Source organism: Triticum aestivum, chromosome 2B, assembly GCF_018294505.1.
Source record: "Triticum aestivum cultivar Chinese Spring chromosome 2B, IWGSC CS RefSeq v2.1, whole genome shotgun sequence".
Lineage (NCBI taxonomy): Eukaryota > Viridiplantae > Streptophyta > Magnoliopsida > Poales > Poaceae > Triticum > Triticum aestivum.
This window is the reverse complement of record NC_057798.1, coordinates 10349086-10373114: the sequence shown is the minus strand read 5'-3', so window position 1 is coordinate 10373114 and position 24029 is coordinate 10349086. Positions and strand designations below refer to the sequence as shown.

Below are 24029 nucleotides of genomic sequence, written 5' to 3'. Positions count from 1 at the left end.
AGAAATAAAGAACAAAGGACAAATGCAACAGTAGGTCACTAGATCAACATCAGGAGCTTCTGATCAAACCAGCAAGGGTAATAATCATCCCATGGCCAACACCTTTTAATCAACAAAAGAACACCCTACAAGGCTAGCTCCATATCAGGAAAAGCCGACAAGATTAATAGAGATTAGCTTTCACATGAAATCCAGCTAATCTATGATTTTCCATAGTGCTAATGGGTAAAGCCACTGTCAATGCCAAGTATTTAGGCATTACCATTCCTCTTATAAGAAAATAAAGTTTCCAGCAACAGGACAAGCACTATTCCATTTTAGAAAAACAAATAAAGCTTCCAGCAACAGGACAAGCACTATTCCATTTCAAAAAACAAGGATAGGCTCAAATTTTAGCAGAAGGGGAACAAGTCCAAGTATTTACTACCCAACTACTGCCAGAACCACATAAATCAGAGAATCCTACACTGCTCAAACAGACAGCAAAGACAGCTAATCTTTATGCAATCTAGCCCATGTGTGTGCGTTGTGCTCATGCGAGTTATCTTACCAAGTGTACGCTGCTTGGCCTGTAGTAGGAATCTGGTTCACTGCTTTAGGTATTAGTACTATGGCTCCTTTTGCTTATTGAATACGTTTGTTTCTTTCATTTTTTTTTGAATCAAGAGTAGATAGTAAGCGCCTTTATTATGGTCGTTTCATTCTGTCCCCGCTAGTTTAGTCTGGACAAGTTCAACCTGCCATGATACAACTCCTGAAGATAAGTAAGACATGGTCATGGAACCATGGCCATGAACCCAGAGCGACAACCATGGGACCACAAGCTAAGAGCAACCAGAGGCGAGGAAGATTAGGAGCTGGAGATGCTCACCATGTCAGTTTCGTAGTGATGCCCAACAGCGCCGCTCCGGAGAACGACAGCAGGGCCAGCGGAGGACAACAAGGCCGGAGACCTTGCCTGGCATGATGAACCTCTTATCTGCATCAGCGCTTATGTTGAACAATAACCTGCACAAGGATAATAGAAATAACAAAACGTGAGCTCAAATCAAAAAACCAAAAAAGGAATTATCGGGATCAGGAAAGAAATGAGCAGCTAGCTCACCTCTCCTCGACGCTGGAGCAAAGACTCCATAGACTAGAGCTTGGCGGTGACGCGGCCATCTGCAACCTTGTTGGGGTAAACCAATAGCGTGTCCCCAATGATCTACACACGCATCGCAACACAGAGGAAAAAAGTTTGAATATTGAGAAAGTCAAGTCTGTATCACATCAGAAACATAATAATGTTAAGGGAATTCTGACCAGCCCGCCTTCTCCTCATGCAAGATGTCCTCCAGAGCGCGTAACACCATGTTGTCAGTGCCTAGTTTGCAGTTTTCAATTGTTCAAATGCACAATGAGCTGAGCCTCTGCAAAGGCGATCCAACGAAAATTAGATTGTGAGAATGGCAGTATCTATAGGTTTTTGTATGAAGGATTGGGCTTGTGAGTTTAGAGTTTTACTCCTAGCATTTTCTTAACAATGGAGGGGTGAGAAATGAGTGGGAATTGTTCTATGGAGGACATCTCGGCTCTTCATCATAACTTAGCTTGTCATCTCTCAGCTCATCCCTGATGAATTCTCACTAAACAAACAACGGAATAAACAAATCTCCCAAATTCCCAAATGTAATACTCTCGTAATACCGAACAACGCAGTGAAAATAAAATGTCACTTGCCATGTCCAATCTCATCACAATTCCCTTGTCTTAATTCTCATCCCCCCTTCCCAAAAGTTGCCAAATACGTTGTTGGGACATGTTTTCAAAAATTGGGTGAAAGCTTCCGGAAAGTGAAAAATGAAACCTTCAAAAAATGTTATTCAGTGGTTTCGCTTTTTTGAGGCTATTTTTTGACCAACTCCCATTGTGAATATGCTTGGTTTTCCTTTTTGTGATGGTGAATATGTCTATTTTTTTGCGTGAATATGTCTAGTTGTTCACCAGTTACGAACAAATCATATTTCTTTCATATTCATCTTCCCTTCTTCCCACTCACCTCATCTGGACGGATACCATTAGAGTATTGGTCTTAGTTTGCTTTCTTGTACTTTCTTTTCTGATGTCACTGGGTTGGATTGTTCTTTCATACATTGTGCTCATTTCGGTAAACCGCACCTAAAAGATTTAGTTGTGAACCAATGTTTCTTGCAAGAGCATTCGCTAAGCATAGTATCGTTGATGAGGGTGTGCAAGTTGTGTGATCGTACAGGGCGCCCAAAATCCAGGGGAGGCGATCAGAGAGAAAATGTGGTGAACCATTCCGGATGCCTGGTTCGCATTTGAAGAGAAAAATGTGGCTGGTTCGTCGAGGGCTGATGAGGTGAATGTCTGATAAAAAGAACTAGTAGGCCTCAGTTAGCCCATTATCGGCGCTCCATTCCCTTTGTGTCTTCAATCTCCCAAAACTATTTTTGTCTAGATTTTTTCTTGGAGTTTTTCTGTGTATTTTTCTGTAAGTGCACAAAGACTGGAAAACAAAAATTGACACTCTGGGCACTCGATTAATATGTTAGTCCAATAAATCTAAATAAAAAGTATGCCTAAAGTGTTTATAATTGATAGAAATATAGTACTATGAATCATAAAAAAATATCAATATGTTTGAGACGCATCACAAATTCAATCAAGCACTACTGCATTAGTACTGTCGGTATCGGATCTCTTGCTGGCAATTTGCATCTCTGCACCTGATTCCTCATTCAGAGTCCTCTCATCCATTTTGCAATGTAGGTGATACCCTGGTGGTTACCGGACTAGCAATCACCATGATGATCAAAAGCTTAACCTACTACAGTTTGTGGGCACCTAGCAAAGGTCAGCATCACATATACATTATATTTTGCTAGTAATATAGAGGAAGTAGTAGTTAGCACAACAAAAAGGAGTCATTGAGACTCCAAAGTCCAAATGTATATCTCCAGTGGACCACAATGTGTATATTTCATCAGTCTTGTTTTTACATTTTTTTTGTATGGAATATTTGTACTTTCTTAATTTTGTTGATATAAGAAAATGTTAGGAAATAAGCCAACAGAGAGCGTGTCGGGCGCCGGTCTGTGGCCATGCTGAGCCCGTGGCGTGCGTGTGTGTGAGTGTCCGGCCATGGTCCGACCACTGTCTGAGCATGGTCTGACTTGGGTATGGCCATTATCTGGGGCATGTCCAGATAGCGTGTGTGCGTGGGTAGCTCGGAGATGTGCGTATGTGTGCGCATCTATCGGGCAGGAGTAAGACTAGGTCAAGGTGGTTAGTGGATCACGGGAGGGGTGGGGGTGATCGTGTGGGCTCGCAGCGAGTTGTGCGCGTCTGTGCGCATGGTGGCCGTGGGCGAAGCGGGCCGATCGGGGCGCCGGCTGGGTAGGGAGCGTGCGGGTCGTGCCCCGTGCATGACTAGGTGTGAAAGCCCTGTGCTGATCATTGTAATCGCCGTAGAGTCGAGTTCGTGCTTGAGGAAATTACCGTTGATGCGGCAGGCGTATGTGCGCCGGAAATCCACCATGTCCCGTGTCTCCACTGCATCTTCTTCTTCTTCCTTTCTTCTTGAGTGTCCGCCAGAGAGAGGAGAGCAGAGAGTGAGGGGAGGACTCCGGCGAGCTAGACCAAGGAGTTGCGCCAACAATTGGCATCAGAGCGACCAGGTTCGGGGAGCGGCCGTGGCATCCGCTACGAGAACGGCGAGCGCGGTAGACATGGAGGCCGTTGCTGTGGCACACGGCGAGTGCGTGGCGACGGCCAGGCCCGGCGAGTCGGCGGCGGTGCGGTGTGATGTCGTGCGTGCGACGAGCACGTCGGTCGTAGAGGCGAGGATGTCGCGGAAGACATGCGCAGCGGCGCAGAGGATGCGGCGGCTCGACGTGATGACCGTGGAGGCGCAGTGGCGCGTGGCACGGGGATGCGGGGCAGCGTTGCACGGGACTGCGCGCTACTGCTGCGTCAACAAACGACGGCTCGTGTCGGAGGCGCAGTAGAGGTCTTCAAGACGACGTCCGGGCGGCGCTCCTGTAGTCGTGGCTTAGGGGGGTGAATGTTAGGAAATAAGCCACGATGGGCGTGTGTGTATGCGGTGAGCGTGTCAGGCGCCGGTCCGTGGCCACACCGAGCCCGTGGCGTGCGTTTGTGTGAGTGTCCGACCATGGTCCGACCATTATCTGGGCATAGTCTGACTTGGATATGGCCATTATATGGGGCATGTCCAGATAGCGTGTGTGCGTGCGTAGCTCGGAGGTGTGCATATGCGTGCGCATCCATCGGGCGGGAGTAAGACTAGGTCCAGGTGGTTAGTGGATCACGGGAGGGGTGGGCGTGATCGTGCGGGCTCGCCGTGAGCCGTGCGCGTCTGTGTGCGTGGTGGCCGTGGGCGGAGCGGGCCGATTGGGGCGCCGACTGGGTAGGGAGCGTGTGGGTCCTGCCCCACGCAGGCCCAGGTATAAAAGCCCAGTGCTGATCATTGTAACCGCCGTGGAGTCGAGTTCGTGCCCGACGAAATTGCCATTCGCGCGGCAGGCGTATGCGCGCCCGAAATCCACCGTGTCCTGTATCTCCACTGCATCTTCTTCGTCTTCCTTTCTTCTTCAGTGTGTGCCAGAGAGAGGAGAGCAGAGAGTGAGGGGAGGACTCCGGCGAGCTAGACCAAGGAGCTGCGCCAAAAGAATATGCATGCTATAGCATTTTACTATAAGAAACTCGGTATGCCACATCAAGACCTTTCCAATGCACATGATCTTTCACAGTAAGGTCTTCCGACTTACCTTTACATAAAGCTGAAAGGTTATTGGAGTTACCAGCAACTTACAAATGTTTGCTAAAATAAATAAGAAAACCTTATTTTTTCCAACATTAAAACATAACACCATAATTGAAATCGTGTTGAATATATGATCTGAGCTAGATTACAAATTAAACGGTAAACATAAGACTTCTTGTTATTTTCATGTTGACCAGACCTCGCATCAAAGGAGTCGCACCACCTGTGCATTGAACAACATGGCAGCTCTATCATGGCTACGGTGATCACTATTTTAATGAGAGGAGACGTGTACAAAAAATAAAGTAGTGAAATATTCCCTAACAACTCTTGTTCCTAGATGTATGCAATGTGGAGTAACAAGGGGACTACAACAAGGAACTGCCATGAGGGAAGACATGTGTGTGCGCGCGCTTCATCAGCTCATATGGAACTACTCTAGGAAACGTGTAGCAAACTTATGCCAAATGGATTTCTCCATAAAATTTGTAAGTACCTACTGCTAGTTAGCCATCAATCTTCTACCAAAGAAAGTACACTCATGGTAATCCACATTTCAAACCACTTGCGTCATATCATTATTACAACAAAAAAAATTGTGGGAATTTCTGTTGTTATCCTTCGATCAAGGAGGTGACCTACACACACACTTTATTCAATGTGCCAACATAAAAAATACTTTTCTTTTACGTCTACACAATTTATTTGTACTCCCTATATTTCATTAATATATGAATATGCATGCTATGCCATTCTACTATTAAAAACATGATATGCGAGATCAAGGCTCCTTCAAAGCCCTTTCAATGAACAATCCTTTACAAGAAAATATTTTGACTCAACTTTATGTAAACCAAAAGGGTTTTTATGGGTTACCATCAACTTAAAACATAAATTAAATGAAATTTTGTTTAATACATGTCCACGTTAAGTTAAGACCTTAAAGTGTAACCTATGAAATGAACTAACACATAGTCATTCGCTGTGGATGTAGTACCCACAGTTTGACCATGTTTTAAACATCTACCTCGGCAATGATTTACAATAGTTGTTTATCCTTAGTAAATCGTCATTCGCCTCCGGTTCTAACATGTTGTACGCGAGCTTGTACGTAGGATGTGGCAGCTGCCTGATTGTGATGGCCAATGCAAAACTCCAGTGACTGCCAACTCGGTCTTAACTACAATGATGATGATGATTCCATGAGAGGCGGTGCACATAATGGTAATGTAATGTGAAATTCCCTAGTACCTCCTATTCCTAGATGTATGCAATGTGGAGTAACAAGGACTCTATCAAGAAACTGCCATGGGCTAAGGAACATGTGTTCTCCACGCTTCCGGAGCTAATAGGAGACTACTCTAGAAAGCATTTTACAGATTTATGTCAAATGGCCAATTTCTCTATAGTTGTCCATGGAATTTATATAAGTTGGCACAGTTAGCTAGCCATTAATCTTCTACCAAACAAAGTACACAAGGAATCCAGTAAACTAACACCAGCGAAGATACTTGGACACCTTTGAGGCATGACATTTGCTGCCATTAATATTCTACCAAACCTTGGTTGTGGAATGATTAAGCTCTGATCCTACGAATCGGGGACTTTAAGTATCAAAATTTGGAAGTAGCATCATACATGGTAAATAGACATATGAATCTCATTTAGAAAACTGTTGAAGTGGAAGGGGAATCGTGAGTCTTCAATGATGTTGAATGTCCTTGCAACTTTAGGCCAGTGGTTGTGGATGATTTCTCGCCCAACCTTCGTCCTCTTGAGGAAGACTTCAATATTGTACATGTGTGTTGAATGAATACCTTCCCCGCCTCTTGATCATGAAGATGGTTTGAGAGGTAATAATCGGTGAACTGCTTTGAAAAGCACTGAAATCAAAGATATGCATGAATATTTGTCTAAATTTTAAAATGGCACAAAGTAAAAAAAAACAAGATAAAAGAGTTAGTACCATCCTATAGTTGACTGATGTCTTCGTCGTTGTGCAAACAAAGATCTTGTTTTATTCGTTGTTAGTTTCTTTATCATAACCGTTTTTTTTGTGTAACTTGACTGATATTCATAGACATTTCATTTTTCCCATATACAAAATGGGTCGAACAGTGTGTCTAAACCTCTTACAATAGGACCTACATGTGCAAGATCAAATTATTAATAACCTAAATATTAGAATGGTCCATGCAATTTAGCAATAATGTGCTATTAGCCAAATGACCATGCATGTGCAATCCTCGATGATAAATCTCAGTGTCTCCCATTGTTTCCCTGCAACACACATGTAAGGTAGATATGTTTGCATATTATCAGTAAAATATTTTTACAAAAAATAAACACATTGCAGATCCAACAGATTAATTCGAGCCGCAAGAAAAAGCAGTTAACCAAACCAACCATGCATTGGAAATATAGCAGTTGTATATGTTTCTCACATATTTTGTACAACTAAATTTGATTTATTTCTCACATGCATCACAATAAAAAATTATATCCACACCAAATAAACATCACATTGGAGAATTGAACCAAACAATAAATTGAACACCACAATAAATGAACCAAACAGTTAACTGAACATCACAACAAATGAACCAAATGGTTAACCAAGCACCACATTGCACATCATACATAACATATATACTAGAAGGTCATATTGCATATTAACATTACATAGGACAATTAACTGGAAGGCACCAGCGGTGGCCTTGAGAAAACACCACGAACTGTCGTTTAAAGCAACCAACCGCGTGGAGGCATCCGTGCACTAGGTGCTGACGGTGGCCTTGACGGCGAGGTGCTCCTCCAAGATCTGGGGGTCGGCACACATGGCAGCAATCGCGGCCTCATCACGCATGCGGCCTTGTTTGCTTCTCCGCTGCCAGATGCTCCTTGAGCTCCTGGCTATACTGCGTCCACCATGGCTTTGGGTGGCGCTTATTTGGAGGATGGGGCGGTGATTTGGGTGGAAGGTCTCACGTCAGCGGTCGAGTTATCTGGGATGGAGAATGAGGAGAAAGATGAGGGTGGGATGTGGATTACCTGACTAGATCGATGTGGTCGCACGCAGCAGAAAGGAGCGCCGCACGTGATGAGGCGACGCTGCAAGTAAGCAATAAAGGTTTGAACTTGGAAAGAATGGATGAAACATGGGAAATATGGATTTTGATCAGGAGGGGAGGTAGATATTTTTGCGGTTGCCGGACTTTTTTGCTCGGCACAGCAAAAAACTGGTGCGGAAGTGTGGTTGACGCACCGACGATGGACTGTACCCGACAAAGCTTCTGCTGTAAGACATACGTGAGGGTGCCCCCAACATATTTTATAATACATCACACACATTCTTGCTAATAAACTGTTTATGGTGTACTTGTTTTTCATTTTGATTTGAAAAACCAGACAGGGTTACGACGGTAAAGGACGGTATTTGAATTGATAGCATATTTATCTGCAGTGAACATGCAACTATAGGAGTGTCGTGTTAAAATTTGGAACGGTTCACCTTTAATATACATTAATTGAGTTTTCTATGATTTAATGTCCATAATTCAAATTTGAACTACACGCACATGCTGGGGTGCACCAAAATCGGTTTCATATATGTGTGCTTGGTTGCATGTTTAGGTCTCATGCAATAAATGGTAATGAATTTCAAACACCTAGCTGTCATTGCTCGTCCGCAAACATTGAGAAACTTGATTTTTAAATTCTTGCAAATCTGAAACTTTTCCGAAATTCATTAAAATTGGTATGTTGTGATTATATGGCAGCAACATGATGTTGCAATTTTTTGTCTAATTTAGGATAAGTTTTGGTATCACCTTATTACAAACCAGAGCTTCTCACAAGAAGCCTCGTCGTTCCGATAGGAACGTGTCACCTTTGTGGGCGAAACAATATACGCTCCCTCTGATCACATTGATTTTTTTATAGAGATAATGTAGACCAATAGGATTGTCGTGTTAAAATTTGAAATTATTTATAGTTTGTTTGACCTTTTTTATAAATTAATTGAGTTTTCTAGACATTTCATGTGCATAATTCAAATTAGAACTACATGCACATGCTTCTTTTTTTGCGAAATTACATGCACATGCACACATTAATAACGTAGCAACTCTTTTTTTGTGAAAGTACATGCACATGCTCCGATGCACCAAATGGGTTGAATAATCATATATTTGTCCTTGAGTGAATATTTAGGTGCCATGCAAGAAATGGTAATGAATTTCATCCATCTGGCTATCGTGGCTCGACCGCAAACATTGTGAAACTTGACTTTTAAATTCATATAAATCCAAAACTAGTCTGAAATTCATGAAACTTCGCCTGGTGTCCTGACATGGCATCAACATGTTGTGGTATGTTTTTTATCCAATTTGGAAAGGCGCACAGATTAATAATGAATAAAGTTATTTTGGAATGAGCGGCTACGGCACCATCACAAACAGATGTATTATTACAACCGTAGGCTTTCTACTAAGCATTTACGTGCCGTCATGTGTCCCCCTTTTTATTGGTTAGGAGGCGCCCTGCCGGATAGCTATTTGAGTGAGCGACACTCAGCAAAGACCACACTTTACCTCGAACCTTTTCTTTGCTGAGTTTTTTTACGGGACTCTCGACAAACATCCTCTATGCCTATTACCCATAGAGTTACACCTGGTAGATGGGGAAATACTCGGCAACCGTATGTGAGATCCTCGGTTGCTGCAAGGCATTCTTATTACATGGATTACAGTGAGGAACATGGTAGCGGAGGAGTGCACATGAGAGAGAGAAGAGATAGGGAGAGAGATGTAGGGATAGAGTCCCTTATGTATTGGTCTCAACTACCCTTCATACGGATTGAATTTGCTCATGCCAAGCATCAACTAATGGATCTCCGTGATTTTATCAGGAATTTTAAATGGCCCGAAAGCCCATCAACTTTCAACAACAACAAGGCTTTCTGTTACACGGGGGGCAGTTCGCCCCGTCCCTTCCTGCAAGAAGGATTCATGAGTTGCAAATTTGTTCTGCTAAAAATATGAGTTGCAAATTTGTATTCACAGTCCTGGAGCATATGGTAACACCTTACTAGCTATCACCATGGTGCACATAATTTCTAACTACTGCTTGAAGTAGAGCATGCATTTCCGAAACAAAGTAGAAAATGAGTAAAGACAAAAGAAAGCTATAATTAAATAGAAAGTCCATAAAGCAATTTTCTATATACAAATAGCTAGCCCATGTTAACCTATTTCTCTCAATATGCAAGTGTGACTCATCATACAAGATTCATGGAAAAAGGTCCACCTCAATATGCAACCATACATGTAGTGAAAAACCACCTCAACATGCCAATATGCATGAGGATTTCCATTCTGTTAAGCTATTTCATTTTTTACTAAATCGCAACTATACAATAATCAAACACAATAAATCATATGTATTTTTAGTTTTAGTTTCATATTATAACTTCAAATATTGAATAAATCGTATGATAGTATAAACCATGCGAACTTGTGATAGTAAATGTATATTATCCTTTTTCTTTTATATATCAATTATCACACACTTTTTATTTGATTTGTATCATCTTCATTATAAATCCAATTTGAATTTAGAACACATAGGTAGAGTAAGTATGAAGGTGACGTAAACATTTAATAAAATTTCTGAGGATAATTTACCATTCACACCTAAACTGTTTCGACGATCAAAACCTTTAGGTCTCCTTTGGTTCATATGACATAAATATCATAGGAATAGGATATACATAGGAAGTCAGATGACATTTATCTCAATTCCTATTGGAAAAAGATGTGTTTATTTTCATAGGATAGAAACTTCTTCATTGGGTCTAGGCTAATGTTATTACTTTTTCCTTTAAAATGTGAATTATTGGTTCCTATCGTACATAGAAATCGGAATCCATTCGTATAAATCAAAGACCTCGAAAGATTTTGTTCTTATTAAATTTATATCCTTTAGAATTCCTACAAAATTCTTCTAAACCGAACCAAAAGAATCCTTAAGAATGTTGTAATACCCTGTGTCTCCAGATAAGAAACAAACATTTATCCAGTGAGCTAATTGATACTACTAATCTATAGTAGGATTTAGAAGACTGAAAGGCCAGAGCACATACCGGCTGTTGGTCTTGTACCCGATGGACAGGGAACCACCAGCCCTCCAGATTGTGTCGTAAAGAGCAGAATGATCTCCAGTATAACTAACAGAAGAACCATGTTCATGTGGCACCCCCAAGCCATGGCAAAAAGTGAAAGCTGTTGCACCCGCCGCTCTGTTCTCGTCTCTTGCTACCCTTCTCCTTCTTGGTCTCTCTCTCTCTATATATATATATAAAGGATGTGTAAATAAATTTGGAATAGCTGTAGCAAGTATGAATCGATGCTCTACTTTTGAATGGTTGTAGACGCAGACACGCTTAATTGGACTTTTGGATGATTGTAGCTGGGAGCTGGCACATGGACGCACATATGCTCAACTTGAGTTTTGGATGGTTGTAGCTGGTAGTTTGCATTGATGTAGACACGCTTTCTTGACTTTTGGATGATTTTATCTGGCAGCTTGCATGGACGCAGATGCTCCGCTTGACTTTTTGATGGTTGTAGCTGGCAGCTGGCATGGACGCAGACACGCTGTGGTTGTAGTTGGCACATTGCATGAACGCAGACACGATATGTTTGACCTTTGGATGGTTGTACCTGGCAGCTTGTATGGCTGCAGACACACTCTACTTGACCTTTAAATTGGCACTCTCTCCGCGAAAGTACCATTCTACACCCAGGAGCTAATGCTCCTGGTGTGAACAGTAAAAAAATAGAAAAAAAACTCAAAAAATTCTGAATTTTTTTTGTGACATACTTTCACAACTGTTTCTTGTGCATGAAAATTTTCATCACGAAATCATATTCGTGGAAGTCGTGCCGAAAAAAACAAAATCAGAGCTCCAAAATGCTTTTGTAAGGAACATTTTCAAAGCATCGATTTTGTTTTTTTTACAACACCTTCCACCAACGTGATTTCGCGATGAAATTTTATGTGCACAACAAACATTTGTATAAGTATGCCACAAAAAAATTCAGAATTTTTTGACAGTTTTTTGAATTTTTTTACTGTTCACACCAGGAGCATTTGCTCCTGGGTGTAGAAACTCCAGGTCCCTCTCTCCGGTCCTTTTATCTCCGCATATAAAATTTGTGTCAAGACAAACTTTGCAAAGGTTGACCAATTTTATATTAAAAAATATCAACATCTACAACACCAAATATATATATAATGAAACTGCATTTCACAATGAATCTAATGATATTGATTTGTTATTGTGAATGTTGATACTTTTTCCTATAAGTTTGGTCAAATTAGAGATACTTTGACATCAGACAAAACTTGTATGCAAAGTAAAAAGGACCGGATGAAGTACTAGATGACATGGACGCGTAGCACTAAGCTTGACTTTTTGAAAGTGGAGAAAATACCTTGGCGCACAAGTATGGTGTTCTGAGAGAAGTTAGCGTCGCTGGTATGGTAGATAACCTTGCCCGTGACATACGTTACCGGTCAGGACGTTACCTGCTATATATATTGGAAGATGGGGTAAGAGGGACCATATTAAAATTTATCTTTTCCTTTATTCCCAAATATGAAAACTTCTGCATAAAAGTCAAAAAAAAATAGAGAAAATTAATTATGATATTTCTTTGACTACTATGATGTTATATTCTACAATTGAAAACCACGGTACCATGCAAATATGAACGCGGTTGTATATGTTTTTTTCTTCAGGAAAACAGACAAAGGGCATCTTAGATCTGATAATTATCAAGTAAAACTTGCAGCACAATGGAAAAACATCTGGATGCGGAATGAACAGTAAAAATATACATTGAAAATCATACGAGCCTTCTTCTTACTTCGATTGATTGCATGTTGTTAATGTATGCACTCGAATGTAAAACTAACTAGTAATTTTGACATAGTCCCTCGACCCGCTCTTTTCACATGGGAGGTAATAAGGTAAAAGTTACTCAGAACCACTAGTTAATGAAATCAAGGGCTCATATCTATTATATACTCTTACCTCTCATTTGAAAAGATGGGGTAAGAGGGACCATGTTAAAAAACAAGAAAACACTGGAAAAGTAAAACTAGACAAATAAATGAGTTGTTGGATTAATAAGTCAGATAATGGTCAAAATTTCAAATATCCATAGAATTTTATTGTTACTTGTCAGTAGTTGCATTTCCTAAACTAGTCATCAGCCTACTGCATGTGATAGGTACTTTTCGTTCAAAAAATATGTATCACTACTACCAGAATTTGAGAGGGAAGTTTGACCAGAGCCTGCTTAACCTAGTTTTCTTTCATTTTTTACATTTATTCTTAACTAGTTTCATTAACTGCCTCCATATAATAGGTGAACCAACAAAAAGCAACAACGCATGAATGCCAACTAAACATGTGCACATTTGATTAATTTATAAGCTAAATGTGTGAATCATCGGTTCTTTCCAGTCTTGTCATGCGGTTCTCCGAACAAAAACAAGGTGTGAAGCATAGTCACGGTTAATTTGTTTGGGAACAAAATGTTATAGCTATGGCACATTACATCCCTTGCTCTATCTCAATGCCCTTCAGTTGTATCAAGGGAAACATTCAAAGGTAACGATTCAAACATTCTTGTTTGGAGATCTGTAAGGAACATAACATATGAGATGGTAATCATGTGCTTTATCCAGTTCATGTTAGGCCTTAATATTGTGACCCCCCCCCCCTTCCATGAATTCAGATATAGGGTATTCAAGACATTTGAGTAGCTTAACAATGTCATCATCTTTGATGCCTCTTGGACCAGACTTACAATGCGATGTAAATTAAATGCCAATTCTGTATTGAAGCTTCATCTAGGTCCAACAGATTGAAATGACCGACAAACATTGTCAGGTCCTACAACACATTAGACAATGAGAGTAGTATGTAATTGTGATTTTTGATTATACTCAAGCATGTACGATGAATGTTGCAGACGGTATGATGGCTATGTTCTCGATTGAAAAAAGATATACCTAAGCCTAGATGTTATACTGAAAGCCTTGTATGCCTCATCAGCTTTATTGCTACCAGGGAAAGCAAGAACACTTATTGTTCTCTCCATTGTCTTATCAACATAAAATTATGGTCATACTCTACACACATGCAGTTACAAAGGAGAGTTACAAAGGCTCAACAATACATATTTGAAATGTAAAAAAAATCAATTGAAAGGAGAGTTACAAAGTTATTGTATAAATGCAAACTTCTTTTGGTTGTTCTCGGGAAGAAAGATAAAAATCCTTGTTCTTGTCGTTTTTGGCTGGACATACAAATGACGTCGTGAAGACGTATATCCCTTCTTGAAGGCGTTGTTGCGGAAGAAGTCGACTTAGTCGTAGTATAATTTCATATCTTAGACTGTTTCTACCATAGTTGTCTAATCTTTGTACTCAACTCGTCGATGGTTTTGATGTCAATGTCAAGTGTCAAATTGAATAAAGATGGTTGTCTGCATCATAACAATGTCGAGGCCAGTTTCTAACCTCCTTTTTGAAGAAAAAGAAAGAAAGAACTGCTTTTTTTTTCTCTAGATAGAAACTAGATCTGTGAGATGGATAAGGGCATGAGACATAAACACAATCATTCATATGTGAGGAACTGTGCTTTGTATCTCCAGCAATTTGTTCATGTATAGCAAAGTTTACTAAGCATCCCATTGGGGTGTAGGAAAGACATGAACAAGATACCCTCAATGTCTATTTTTTTAAAACAGCATGGCCAATACATACATGGTAAAATACATTTCCTCGTCCATAGATTGTTTCATAGGAGCAAAGAACTATCACTACTGGGAAAGTGCAAAGTGCTTATAGGTTGGACCTCACTAGTGGCCAGCACTATTAGTCTAGCAAAATACTAGTGGTGGACACTAGCTAAAAGCTGCCTGACACTAGTATTGAAGTACCAGCATCGGGTGCGACATACAGCCCATCACTGATAATATGGTTCCAGAATATTCATGGGCCAAATATACCAGTGTCAGGTGTGAGGTTGCGCCTACCGCCAAATATACTAGCGGCGGTCAATTTATCACTACTGCCACTTGTATTTGGTGTGGGTGGACAAACTTTTTTGGATGTTACTAGTGGTGGGTAGCTTGGCCGCCCAAAACTGGTTACTTTCTTACCGGTGGCGAGCTCCTTTCCCGGCCAGCACAGATAAGTCCTACAATAATTGAGGTAGAGTACAACACATTTTTCCTCTCTTTATTCTTCCTCACTTCTCTCCACTATAAAATGTGTGCTATTCTATGACAAAAAAAATCCTGGTGACGGAATAAAAATCGCCGCATATCATTTTCTGCAATGGAATCCATCACCAGTTGACTTCCCAAGGCAAGGTGCATCAGCAACTTTGGTGACATTCTGGCTTGACTTTAGGAGATAAATTCGCTCGTCGCTAGGCTTGTGCATATTCCGCGAGAATTTTTAGTGTCACGGAAACTTTTTTTCTAAATGTAAATAGCAAAATAACTAATAATTTTTTTAATCTGGCTTATTTAGAGGGATCTCTTTTTTTAATAGTGGGAACTTGCTTGGAATTGGGATCATATAGTTCCCTCCTAACAAAGGAATTGGGAACGTCGACCTAGGGCCCTCCTCTACTACGAGGTCCACGGCGAGGTGAGAGGGCAGCATGGCGAAGTGAACGCAGTTACGGTGGGGCAAGGCGCCTCTGTTGCTGGGAGAAGTGAGGCGCGACTGTGGCCGAGTGAAACAAGGTGGTTTCACGTGCGATCTATTTACTGAAAGACATTGTAGCAAAATTGTTTAGGTTTCCTGGATTAGCTGATGCAAATTCTTATGCACCTTTTATGTTATTTAGGCAATGGATCGAACATGGATTATTGAAGGACCAAGGACGAGCACACCATGCATCAAAGGCTTGGAGGAGTTTATGGAGTTCACAGTTGCTCACAACAACGGGGCTTAAGATATGTCGTGCTCATGCATAAATGGTGGTAATCGGATCCGCCATCCTGTAGACTGAGTTAAATTTCATGTAATTGTCACTGGTATGTGCAAGACCTATATGAGGTGGATCTATCATGGCAAGTGGCTGGAGAACTGTGAAAACAATGATACTACCAATGAATGTGGTTATGAACCTATTAGTCTGATGATTTTGATGTCCTAATGAATCTATGTTTGATAATCTTGCAGGTCTCGTATATGACACCAAAAAAGAATCAGAAATAAAGAAGATGCATCAGATGGGTTAGATATTTTTCAATACCTGAAGCAAGAAGCGCAGTGAGAGCTTCACAAGAGATGTTGCAATATGACACAATTGACGTTCATTATAAGGATCCTTCATATCAACACATAAAACTGACTATTGAAATACAAAAGGATTTTCTTTTATCTTCATTAATTTTGTAATTTTTGTGTTTGATCAATGGAACCATTGCTTACATCTTTTGAGATCATGGTGATATTAGATCTGCTGCTATTTTGATCTTCATTTATATCTTTTAAATTATACTTTATTTAATTAATCTTGTGCTTCACATACTTGTACCCTCAAAGTAAAACTATGAATGAATTACTATTTACTCTCATGTAGGTCGCATATATATGTTGAGAGTAGAACATGCTTGCCCTTAATTAGTCAAAATACATACAACACTATGGTAGTCGAAGAACTTTATTCAATGAGAAAGTTATATTGTAGTAACCAAGAGCATTAATCGGCAGATTAAGTTTGAGCACTCCATGTTGTGTTAATCTAGTATGAATTGTTTTGCTATAAAAAATTGTTTTGACAGCAAACATGTTCGTGTCTTCTGCACGCGTGGAATTTATCATAGCAATACAAGTTTTCTGTGTTTTCCCTGGGCCGAAATACATGTGCCTCCTTTCTATAAAACTTTGGTCATGTGCCGAAGATATGAACGTATGCTGTTTCAAAAAAATGATTTTTTTAAAATGATTTTTTATTGTCCACCTAGCAGCATGTGAGAGGTGAACTACAAAATGAGCTCTAGTGCTCCATCTGAAATTCAGTTAAATATTTGTTTACGTACACGTCTGGCAGGTGCGCACGTTGTGTTTTTGTACTGAGGAATTTTAAAAAACAACAATTCTTTGTTCAGCTTTGACTAATTGACAGACCCTTGTGTCCCTCACATGTGGGGACAAGGCCACCTATATTTGTGTCAATATACAAACAGGTGTTTTTCATTTTGTCAATGTTTTTGTTTTGTACTAGGCTGTAGTTTTTTCAGTGAAGAAAATTAAGGAGAAATGTCCCGAGTGGAAGCCAGCGTTCATTATCAGGTAAATTTATCTTTAATAATGCGTGTAAACATACAATAGCATGATGTTAAAATATCTTGTCAAGACATCGAGAAAAGTAGAAAACTAAATTATTACAGCAAGCCGAATAGATTGCCTTATAGAAAAGGAGAAGGACAACACATATTTTTCATGTTGTAGTCGAAGCAACGCGCTTCATCTTCATGTGCCACCTTTGTCTTCATTATGTAAGGTCACTCGTTTAGCTGTTCATAAAGAAAAAAATCCTCTTTTACTTTGGTTACTTCACTGTAGACATCATGCATTGTTGGGCGATCTTTCGGTGATTCTGCGGAGCATAACAGGCCGAGTTTAAGGAGCCGGAGAGCACACATATTCTTCAGCGTAAATGCCTTGTATCCTTGCATGTGTGGGATATGATTGACATGTTCACCTCCCATTTCTGAAGTAAGGCTAGGGTGAAGAATGTCTTCAATCTGTGAAAGTGATGCTTCGACATACTTGTGGAGCGTAAAACCATCACTGAATTCTCCATGAGTAGGTTGTTTCCGTGTGAGCATTTCCAAAAGGACAATGCCATAGCTATAGACATCGCCCTTGGTTGAGATTTCACTGGCTAGGCCATACTCTGCAATATTGTTTCGAAACAAAAGGCTCATTAGAGGAGCAAACAATGGAACATGTCATTAGCTAGTACTAATAATACCAACCAAATAGTAATTAATATATTTTGTATGCAAAACAATAACTAACCGGGAGGTATGTACCCAATAGACCCCATTGGCCCAAATATGCTTGTTGCACTGCTTTGCACATCGGATGAACAGCTACAAATTAGCCTTGCTAGACCAAAGTCACTGACATGTGCAGTATCGTCTTCATCGAAAAGTATGTTGTTTGGCTTCATATCACAGTGAACAACTGGTGGGATGCACTGGTTATGGAGGTATTCGAGAGCGGAAGCAATGTCAACTGATATGCATATCACCGCCCCTAAACTCAAATAACCACACTGGTTATGAAGTCGGTTTTCAAGGCTCCCATTGGCCATATACTTAAAGACTAGAGCTTTGAACTCACTTCCCACCAAGTCAGTAGTTGAGCATGCAGTTATCACCTTCACGATATTTCGGTGACCGATGTGTTGCAATGCCTTGCACTCAGCAATGAAGCTCTGCAGTGCGCCATGTTGATTGAGCTTGAATACTTTCACAGCAACCATGCCGTCTTGTGCGTCGAACCAACCTTTGTAGACTATCCCAAATTGCCCAGTGCCGACTACATTGTCTATAGAAAATCTATTGTTGCTTTGCTTACATCACAATATGTTATCCTTTTCAGCTCCATGTAGGAACGACCAATGCTCTTACTCGATCTGTACCTCCTCTTTAACCAAAAAATTAACATCCCCATGATTGAAGCTAGTGCGGCAAGAGTCGATAGAGTTATCAACAATGGAATGATGAACTTGTGTTTATTCATGGTTACCGAAGCAAAACACCTAGGAAGCTCTTCTGTTGCAATACTTGAGCAAAGATGTGGATTTTCTTGTACAAAAATACCACTCCTATTAGCAAACACTTCACCAATGGGAACCAGCCCTTCCAAGTTGTTGAAGGACATATTTAGATACCGTAATGAGGTGAAAGTCTCCAGGAACTCTGGGATTGTACCAGATGGATTGTTATGGGAGAAATCTAACACTTGGATGCCCTTGAGACTTGCTAGTGATTGTGGTATGCTTCCTTGTAGGAGGTTTCCTTCTACATAAAGCAATTCCAACCGGACACACTCGCCAAGCGTGGACGGGATTCTGCCTGTGAGATTGTTGTGAGATAGGCTCAAGGAACCAAGGTTTATCAGGCTACCCATCTCTAGTGGTATGGACATTGCAAGTTCGTTGTGTGACAGATCAAGTAGCCAACTCAACTGATGCAATCTGGCAAATATGTGTCCGCTTATGCTTCCACCAAAGGTATTATATGAAAGATTCAGTGCCAACAAGTTATTGCAGCTGCCTAGACTTTCAGGTATTTTTCCACCCAACCAATTTTCTTGCAGGTAAAGCCCTTGTAGTTGATTTAGGTTGCCAATGGAAGGAGGTATCTCTCCTGAAAAATTATTTTTTGATAGGCTAAGCACGACCAGATTGTGTAGCTGACCAAGGGTAGAAGGAATAGGTCCCATGAAAAGATTTGTATCAAGATAGAGAATGGAAAGGCTAGACATGTTTCCAATCTCCAAGGGTATTGTGCCAAAGATGTTGTTGTACCGAAGAGTCAGAGCTGTCAAGCTTTTGGGCAGATTTTCTAGGGAATTTGCTGGCAAATCCCCACACAAATTGTTCCTACCCACGTTAAGTTTCCGGAGTTGTGTACAGTTTGCCAAAGATGAGAAGAATGTCCAGTCTCCAGCCTCTAGATGATTTGAGTACAACATTACATACTCCAAATTTGTCATGGAGCTGAAAGAAGGAACAACCCCAGTAAGAGAGTTGTTGCCTAGATGGATATACATCATGGCAGAGGCATTTTTTAGTGAGGCGGGGATGTCTCCCTCAAAATTATTATTACCCATCATCAATGTTTGGATGTTAGGAAGTGTGTTACCAATATCAAAAGGCCGTGTTCCTCCAAGATTATTGTTAGCCAGCCCAAGAAAATTCAATGAAGACAAATTGTAAATGGAGGGTGGCACTATTCCTGACAAACTGTTATACGAGAGACCGAGAATTTGTAGGCCCGAAAGTTTGCCCAAATCTGGAATGGATCCTTGCAACTGGTTTTGTGCGAGGTAGAGTGTGGAAAGGAATGAGAGGTTTGCTAGTGATGGCGGTACGACCCCGGTAAGGCTATTCCTGGCTAGATCTAGGTACGTGAGTTTCGAAGGGAAAATCATGAAAGGTGGAATTGCACCAGAAAGTTTGTTTTTCCAAAGGTGTATCTCTGTGATTGTTGAGCTGTTGAAAAGGGATGCAGGGATTGCCCCGCCAATGCTATTGTTTTCTAGGGAAAGGTAACGGAGCGAGGAACTACTCGCCAGCAACTGTGGAATCTCACCGTCAAGAATATTGTTGGGGAGACTGACAGTCTCCAGAGCAGACGAGCTCCCGAGCAGCGGCGGAATCTCGCCCGAAAGTCCGTTGCTGCCAAGGTCCAGAGAAGAGAGGTTGCGAAGCCCACCGAGGATGGATGGGATGGTGCCGCTCAGCATGTTGAAGCTGAGGTTGAGGTACCGGAGCCCGGAGAGCCGGCCAAGCTCCAGCGGGATATTGCCGGAGAGCTGGTTGTTGGGTAGGTGGATCCTTACCAGAGAAGTGAGGTTGGAGATGCAGGGTGGTATGTCACCGGCCAGGTCTCCTGCCTCCACATACAAGGCCGCCACGATGGGTGGTTGCCCCGTGCTTCTGGTGCACGAGACACCGTGCCAGGTGCAGAAATCCGGCGAGGTGGTGCTGTTCCATGTGGCCAGAGCTCCAGTGGGACTGCGGAGGCCGGACTTGATGCAGAGCAGCGCATCTCTGTCCGTGTCTGTACTGCTATCAGCTAGTGTTGCAGCTGATGAGAGGAGGAGGATGACTACCAGGCGACGGGCCATGTTGGTTGGTAAGTACTATGTGGACATCAATGGTGCTTTTTATAGACTCGATCGAGCTGCATGGTGGGATTGTTGGTCATGAAGAAGTCTAGTGCGGCGCCAAGGTAGCAGTCAAGTAAACTTCCGCTCCAAGGTATCCACTTTCAAGAGTCAAGCAGCGTAGTAAACTACTGGTAGCTTCTGCGTCCATACCAGCTGCCAGAAACGACCATCCAACAGTTTTATTAAATGTTTATCCTCCGTCTACATCTAAGTTGTCACCTTGTTGAAATGTTGTCCATACATTTTTTAAACATATCTATGTATTAACTTATCAATATAAAATGTTATTACAATATATAGTTCCCTACAGCATTCGTCACGCAAAAAACTATTACAAATTAAATAATACCCTATGCCCTATTATCAAAGCTAAACTTAGCAATCTGATGTGTCACCTCATTGGCCCGTCTTTGAGCTTGAATGGTATTCATACTTGGGGGGTTTATGATGCAATGGTTCATTCATAACAAAAAATTATGGAAGCTCAAAATTCCTCTACTAGTGAAGATATTCCTCTAGTTTTTAGTGATAATTTGAGATAACCTGGAACGACGCAATTGACAGCAAGCCATGTGACTTTTGCCAACATGACGAGTATATTAAACACTTATTTTTTTTAGTGAAAATTCGCTCGTCAAGTGTGGGGCATAGTTCAAGTAGTTTCAACTTTGTATCCATGGTAGTGCAGGTAACATGTTCGGTAATTGGTTGCGGGATATTGATAAATAATTTTCTACACATATTGTGTGGGGCGGTTGTCTTATGTTGGGAATTATGGCTCACGGGGAATGATATGGTTTTAACAATAAATGTGTTTCATCTCATGTACATATTATGCATGTAGGTGATGGCATCATACTTGGTTTATCTTGCAGAGGCCGGAGAGCAGAGACCTTTTTATAAAGGCATCTACACGGCTGGAGCATATTGCAAGGGTAGTTTTCTCTCTCCATAGATGGTGGTGTCAAATTTAGAGCATCTCCACTAGGCCCCCCAAGACGCCCCGAAAGCCACTTTTTGCGCGCCGGCGGGCAAAAAACGACCCACTCATTCCCCCAAGTCCTTATTTTTCGCTGGATTTGGGCAAAAATAGCCCCGACGGCCTCAGGCCACACCCGGCCAATCGGGAAGCACTTGGGGCCGCCGGCATTACTTTTTGCATGGCTAAACCCCACGGGTCATCCTTTCTCCTCTCTCTCTCCTCCTTTCTCTGCTAGGCCCACCTTGCATGCAAAAAAGATCGACCCCGCCCCGCGCCGCCTCCTCCTTTCTCTCCCTCCCGCCGGATGCTGCTCCTCGCTCTGGCCAGAGCTCGCCACCCCGCCTCCTCCGCCCCGCCCCGCCCTTCTCGCCCCCGCCGCCGCTCCCGGGCGGCTGCCACAGCCATGCTCCCGCGGCCGCCTCAGCCCCACAGCCGCGGGGGACGGCTCGCTCCCCGCTCGCCTCCTCATCCTCGCATCGCTCGCCTCGAAGCCGTCGTCGTCCAGGGCCGTAGGGAGCGGCTCATCTCCCGCGTCCTCGTGCTCGACTTCCTTCGCTCGGCCGCCGCAGCCATGCTCCCGCTCGCCTGCACAGCCCTCCGCCGCCTCGGCCCCGCGGCCGCGGGGGACGGCTCGCTCGCCACCCGCCTCCTCCTCCTCGCGCCGCTCGCCTCAAAGCCGTCGTCGTCCAGGGCCGCAGGTAGCGGCTCGTCTCTCGCGTCCTCGCGCTCGACTTCCTCCACTCGGCCGGCGTCACCGACCCGGCGGGCGAGCTGGAGGCTGTGGAGCTGCCCTCCTTCCTCGACGTGCTATAGGAGCTCGGGGCGAGGCTGGGTCGGACGTGGCCTAGGGCGGGCACGGACGGGGCAGCCGTGGCCTGGACGGCGGACGCGGCCTGGACAGCGGACTCGGCGGGCGAGGGCACGGGCTCGTTGTCTCCTTCCTCGCTTGGGGTGGACACGGCTGGAAATTTTTTCATCCCCAAGCCAAAATTTCCGCGGGCAGCCTCCCAAGCGGCGAAAAAAATGCCTCCTGGGAGGCTCAACAGCTGGAGATGCTCTTACTACCATTCGATTCACAAATTGAGCATGAATCGGCCAACACTAGTAGAAAAAGGGCCATTTGTCCCGGTTCGTAAGGGCCTTCTGTCCCGGTTTAGGAACCGGGACTAAAAGGTCGTTACTAATGCCCTTGGCCTTTATTCCCAGTTCTTACACGAACCGAGACAGATGGGCCTCCACGTGGCCGCTGCGGCCAGCCTAGGCAGGGGGGCCTTTGGTCCCGGTTAGTGACACCAATCGGGACCAAAAGGCATCCACGCGTCAGCAGCTGGCTGGAGCTGAGGTTTTTTGTTTTGAAAGGGGCTGGTTTAGGGGTTTGGGGGGTTAATTTACGTTGTTATTAGCTAGTTAATAGAGAGAAGTGACCTCTCTTATATCTCCATGCTTGGTTTACCAACGCTATTGTTTTGCCTAAACATGGCTTAGATTGGAGTGAAGGCAACATGTGGTGCATGTCGAAAGTAGTACTAATCCTACTTGATCAAGTTTGGATTGTACTACTTTCGACATGCACCACATGCATGTTGCCTTCACTTCAATCCAATCCATGTTCATTTCGCCCGCTGATATATAATAACTCTTCATGCTCGCATCATGCATCATCATATATAATAACAAGTCCTACTAATCATCATCATACAACTCCTACTCGTTATTAATAACAAGTCATACGATCATCATCCTTATAGTCATCGAACCAACCCTACTTAATTGTTCTTAGCACATGATCATCAGTATTAGGTAGGACCTAAATATCCTCTTTAAGGTAAAATAGCATAAAACAATATAGACCCTGACTCTCCATTATGGAGAATGGAGATCATCCTGTCTCCAATTATTGCGCTTCGCTTCCTTTTGCTTCCAAGAACCTCCTTATGACTGTCCATACATTTTTTTCATTCTTTGATTGTCATGTCTCCACTTCTTTTAGAAATCCGGTATGGACAGTTGAGATTCGTAGGATGACCTAGCTGTATGTTCAAAACATCAAGGCGGCCATGTTGATACATCAGATGAGGCACACAATCATTCGGGATTATCTGTTGAAAAACATAGTAATAACTTCGTAGTTAGCAATGATGTACTAGTTTTAGAAGTATGCAAAAGATGCAGGGATGTCGTAATAGTAAAAAAATCTTACCATGGTATCTCCATGGTAGTTACCGTAGTTCAACACGTGCACTAGTGGCA

The 24029-nt window shown here is 42.4% G+C and overlaps 1 long non-coding RNA gene and 1 pseudogene across 1 annotated transcript; both read right to left on the bottom strand.

Moving 5' to 3' along the window:
• Positions 1-9194: 9194 nt before the first annotated feature.
• On the bottom strand, positions 9195-11146 carry LOC123039909 (uncharacterized). The gene is made up of 2 exons (XR_006418015.1): positions 10932-11146; positions 9195-9783 (listed from the first exon to the last, which is right to left on the bottom strand). It is a non-coding gene; the product is annotated as an uncharacterized lncRNA (long non-coding RNA).
• Positions 11147-17381: 6235 nt separating this feature from the next.
• Positions 17382-20755, bottom strand: LOC123038723 (receptor kinase-like protein Xa21; annotated as a pseudogene).
• Positions 20756-24029: the final 3274 nt, after the last annotated feature.